The sequence below is a fragment of the Ailuropoda melanoleuca genome, chromosome 6 (genome assembly GCF_002007445.2).
Source record: "Ailuropoda melanoleuca isolate Jingjing chromosome 6, ASM200744v2, whole genome shotgun sequence".
In the NCBI taxonomy this organism is placed as follows: domain Eukaryota; kingdom Metazoa; phylum Chordata; class Mammalia; order Carnivora; family Ursidae; genus Ailuropoda; species Ailuropoda melanoleuca.
Window position 1 is genome coordinate 73,090,096 of NC_048223.1, and position 6,000 is coordinate 73,096,095.

Below are 6,000 nucleotides of genomic sequence, written 5' to 3' on the forward strand. Positions count from 1 at the left end.
TCTTAAGATGTTGGAGTAATCCAAGGTGGAGGTGATGGTGGTCTGCACTAATGTTAGGTAACATATTTTAATTAGTAAGAATCGAGGCATTTGAGAGCTTATTACTTGTCCAGTGAGGATTTAAACCCCGATAAGTCTAGCTTCTGAACCAGCATTTTTTTTTTTTTAGTGTGTGTGTGTGTGTGTATATATATATATTTTTAAGATTTTATTTATTTATTTGACAGAGACAGGGAGAGAGGGAACACAAGCAGGGGGAGGGAGAAGCAGGCTTCCCACCAAGCAGGGAGCCCGATGTAGGNGAACCAGCATTCTTAACCATTGTGCTAAATAGCGGTGGTAACATTGAGAAACACGGATAGATTTCCAAAGTTTTTTGTTTAGGTTTTTTTTTTTAAGTTTTTAAATCTCTTTTTTTTTTTTTTTTAGTAATCTCTACACCTAATGTGGGGCTTGAACTCAATGACCTCAAGATGAAGAGTCACATGCTCCTCCAACCGAGCCAGCCAGGCACCTCCAAAGTGAAATAAAATTGTTAGGACTTAAGTGCTTGATTGAATTGGAAGATGAGAGAGATACAGAAGAATGAAACAGATTTTGTCACTAAGATAAGGTAGGAGGAGGAAGAGCAAGAAAAGTTATGTGGGTAGGGAAGGGGGGGTATGATTAGTTCAGTATTAGATATATTTTAATATTGAATAGCCCATGAGAGAATAAAAGATGTAAGAGGAGATAAACAGTAGGCAGTTGGATTTATAGGCTTGAAGGAGGAGAGAGATCTGTTCTAGAGGTGTAAAGTTTCGGACATAATTTTTTAAAATGTTAATTGTAGTTAAGGCAGCGGAAGAGATTGTCTAGTGAATGTATAGTAAGAAAAGAGGACTAAGGAGAGAACCCAGAGGATTTGTATTTACTGCATAGCAGAGGAAGGGAATCTCATCACTATCAAGAAGAGGTGAGGAGGTGGCAGAAAGCCCAGGAGTATGAGGCTTTCCAAGGAACCAGAAGATGAACCTGAGATGGCCACTGGATTTGGCAAAAAGAAGACATTTGACATGGGGAGCAACCATATTAATAAAGTATGGAGAGTAGAAACTATTTAGTAGATTCAGCAGGAAATGAGAAAGAACTAGAAACAGCATATGTGTCTTCCAGAAATTTGGCTGTGAAGTAGGGAAGAATAAGCTAAAACTGGATGTAAAGGAAAGGACATGAGATGACAATTTTTTATACATGTGTGTTGGGGGAGGATGAGGGAAATTAGAGCATGAACTAATATGGGAAGGAGTCAGAAAGGAGGGAGGAAGAGAAAGAATATATGATGGATGAGAGCCCTGTGAAGACCTGGAAGGATGAGCTGAAGCACACACTGCAGATTTTAACCTTAGGTGGTAGAAAGACATCTCTAATTTTGCCAGGAAGAACGTATGTTTATCGTGTAGGTGAATTTGCAGGTGTTAAGGTAAAAAGTTGACAGATTACCTGCCTGATGTCTTCTATTTTATTCTTTGGTATTCTTTTATGGTCGTCTGCTGAGGGTGAAAAAGTAGCAGGCTAGGAGATCTGAGGAGATTGGAGAAATGCTGAGGTATCAACTGTAGAACAAGATGGAGAGCTTACTAGGCAAACTGGGGGTCACAGGCAGCTTTGAGGATCCAGTTGAGATTAGAGACTGAATGTATACTGGCAGTAATTAGAGCACTTGAGTGATTTCCTGTAGTGATACTCAACATTCTGTTGTAGGAATGGAGATGGGAGACAATTGATCCAGGATTGGGGTTTGGTCTGTGAGATGAAAGGATGACAAGGTGAAGATGTTAAGGACTTTGGCAAGAGTTACTAAAGTAATGGGCTATGGAGTCTAGACTGCCTAGGGGTTGAAGTGGAGATGGGGTTGATAACAAGAAGAATGTAGAAGGGGCAAGGGACTGAAGGTCACTGAGAGCTCTCTGAATTTGAGATTTCAAGAGTGGAGCAGTTGGGGACAAGACAAGGCAGGGTTTGGTAGTAGGCCTCTTGGGGGTAAAGGTCTTTTCATTTGAGATGGTCAAAGAGCAGAGAAGCTAGCATGGGTGTTTTCGTGGACAATAGTCTCCAGGACTGAGGAGGGAGAGGAAGACTAAGCCAGGTGCCAAACTACCAATGAACTATGGAGGTTAAGTTATCTGAACGAGGAAGGGTATGGGGTGGTATTGCCACACATCTTCAAAGGGATAAGGCCATTTACGTGATACTGAAGGAGTAATAGTTTGGAAATGGTTTTGAGGAAAAGAAGACACTGATACCAGGGTACAGGGATGTGAGGGAATGAGCAACATACGCGTGGGAAAGTTGCAGGAGTATTTTTCAAGAAGAGCCAGATTTCAGTTAAGCCGGGGGGTGTGGGGAGGACTCAATGCTAGATTAAGAAAGGGAGAAATTTTGATTATGGGAAATGGGGTTCCAGATGACTATGACTGGGCAGGGGGGATGTCTCAGCTCTGCATTTGAGGAGTTGTGAGCTCTGGATTTATACCAAAGATGAAAGAGGGGCTCCATTCCTACAAAGGTGCATAAGTACTAGTAATTTAATCAGAGTAAGTTGTATACCTACAGTGTCCCAGACACTACGTTTGGGGTACAAAGGTGAATAAGGTGTGCCTAGTCTATGCCCTCAGGAGCTCAGAATCTAGTGAATTAGACGGACACCTAAACTTAGGTCCATGGCAGTGACTAAGTGCAATAATTTGAGAGCTCTGCACAAGGGCATCTAGCCCAGCCCAGGAATGGGGTTGGGAGTTTAGAAAAAGCTTTTTGGATGTGATGATTGAACATGAATTAAGTCAGGTAAAAGAAGCAGGGAAGTGGGAATGGACATCCAGGAAAGGGCACAGAATAGCTAGTAAAACAAGGTGTAAGTGTGGTGAACCATAAGTAGCTCTCATTGCTGGGATCCTAGCTATGAGGAAAGCAGTGATGAGAACAGGGCAAGAGTCATCTCTTGGAAGGCTTTGTAGGCCTTGTTTTGGACAGCCATTGAAGGGTTTCAGGGAAGTGAGTGAAAAAGAAAAGCATGTAGGTAAATGCTAGCAGAGTGGAGGTAGATTTTAGGGGTCCACTTGCTAAAGGCTGGCTTTCCTATTAGCAAGGGAAGTGGGGCAGGTCCTGACAAGACTAAGTAATAGCTTTCCATACCTTCTGGAAGAAGGTGGGGGCAGAATTCTTAGCTTTGGGCTGCATTCAGCCCCTTGTTTTGCTCCTTCCTCATAGAGCCCAGCACCTTCATGCTTCCTTTTGACTATTCAGAGCCTCCTCTTTGGTACTCTGTGCCCTAGTGTGGTCACTTAACAGCTAGTTGAATTTAATTAAACCAGTTACCCTGATCAGTTTTTGAATTTGTAAGTACATTTTATTCCCTTCAGCATTAGAAATTTGAATGAGTTCACATTTAGGTGTGAATGTCTGAGCTTCCTCTCACATTGTTTTTGTTTCATATCTTTTGTGGGTAGTGCTTAGTAAGTTTTTTTAAGCCATACTGGTCCATATTAGTAATGTGCACCCATTGTTGAAAATTTAAAAAAATAGAGAAGCAAATGGAAGTAAATAAAAAGCATCCACAATCATATCACTCAGAGATTATTATTGCTAACATGTTGTATAGAGTTTTGTATCAGTGTGTGTGTGTGTATGTTTATGTATGCATACTTTTTGAAATAGAAATTCTTCCCCAGTTGTATGAAAATATGACATTATCTACATCAGAGGAAACTGGTCTGGCAGAATCAATATCTAAGCAGAACTTTTTTTTTTTTTTTTTTTTTTTTTTTTTTTTTTTTTACCAGNCAGTGTGTGTGTGTGTATGTTTATGTATGCATACTTTTTGAAATAGAAATTCTTCCCCAGTTGTATGAAAATATGACATTATCTACATCAGAGGAAACTGGTCTGGCAGAATCAATATCTAAGCAGAACTTTTTTTTTTTTTTTTTAGTTTTTATTTATTTATTTGACAGTGAGAGAGGGAACACAAGCCGGGGGAGTGGGAGAGGGAGAAGCAGGCTTCCTGCTGAGCAGAGAGCCCAATGACGATGCGGGGGCTTGATCCCAGGACTCTGGGATTATGACCTGAGCCGAAGGCAGACTCTTAACCACTGAGCCACCGGGCACCCCAGGTGCCCCAGAACTTCACATTTCTAATCATATGTATATGTGAGCCATTTTTTCCACTTGTTACTGAATTTTATACTTATAACTAGATTTAATACTGTAATTTGGCTGCCTTTGAGCCAGAAAGGGCCTTTGCATGCTTCCTCTTAAATTTTTGGTCTTATCCTATGTGCAGGTATATTACAAAGGAACTCACATAGTTTGTAAGCCTTGATAATTTTCCATTAAGTAGTGTTCTGGGCTTACTCTCTTGTTGAACATCTACTGCTAATAAAAATGCCCCTGTACTGTTTATAGCAGTTATCATAGCACTATCACAAAGGTTCCTTGAGGCAGGGATTGGGCCTTCACTTAGGTACTCCAAAGTCTGAAGTACAATGCTGAAGTCCCAGATGTTAAGCCTTTTGTCAGTTGGTTGATGGCATTCATGCTTGCTCCCCCTTCTCCCACACCTAATACCAGGGTAATTGAATTGCTTTCCTGCCTGGGCACATAGCTAAAATTTATTTTAAGGGGTTCCTTCCTCTCCCCCACCCCCAACATTGCCATCTTAATGGTCAATCAACATTTAGTGTCAATCTATGTGCCAGGCGCTGTTCGAAATCTTCAGGATACAAAAATGGATAAATCAAGGCTCCTAGCTTAAAGATATAAGTTAAAGCATTGCTGTAGTACATAAATTTGTTAAAAAGCCGACCGTGAAACATCAAATAATAGTTTATGTGGAACATTAAATTTTTCCTTTAAACTGTCATCAAAAATGTGCAGTAAAAACTAATCTTATAAATACAGAAATAAAACTTACAGCATTTTCCTTTGTCATAAAATGATTATATTTTAAGTTGTCTTTCTAAACACCTGCAAGTTTTAATAGCTCTCATTTATCAGGCTTTACGTGTGAGGCACTACTAAATCCTTTTCATTCATTCTCTTACTTAATTTTCTGAGACCATGAGGTAAGTTTGTTATCCCCTTTTCCTGCACAAGAAAGGTTCAGATTAAGTAACATGTGCATGTGCAAATTCACAGAAAAAACAGGGCAGGTTTTCAAAGCCGGGCATGATTTCAACTGATTTTCAAAAATGATTTTGTGTTAAAGTGGCTCTCAATTCTTTGGATCCCTAATTCTTCATAAAAGTTTAGCGACATTGTCATACATCATTCAATGGACCATTTTCCCCTCAACACCTTGAATTAGTATATTGTGCAAATATGCAAGATTTAGAGCCCTGTATTTTCTTATAGAGGTCCATGTGATTTGGGGGCCCTTTCCACTGGTCCCAAGGCCGGTTCAGGTGCCTCCCTTTGTCCTCAGAACAACTGATATCCGTCTAGCTCCCAATAGTCTACAACTTTATAGTTTCCTGATGACAACTCTTGTATATTGTCGGTTACTGGATCCCAGCCTTGTTTCTCACAGTGAATGCCCAGGGGATGTCTACGTGCACGCATAAAGGAATGACCAAAGCCCGACCGAATTTTAGCTCTTATACAGGCTTGTGAGTCTGGGCGTCTCCTCTCAGTATCGACTTTTGCACAAGGTGATCAAGAATACACATTTGTCGCGTCTGTGCGTGGAAGTATCTTGCCAAACTCCTGCAATCTAATATAAAACACTGAAGAGACATCACGGAAAAGCAGCAAGTCATTTAACAGGCCGGGGCTAGGGAGAATCCGGCCAGCGTTTGCCAACCTTTGTGGTTCCTCACAGTTGGGGCCTTCTAGTCCAGGCACGGTGAGCAGGGAATTCACTAACGCCCACCAGCCGGAGCAGCCGGTACTTCGGGGCTACCACGTGGGCTCCGGCCTCCCTGGGGCTTTCTGCTTCCGCAGGAACTGATTTGCTACCGGAAG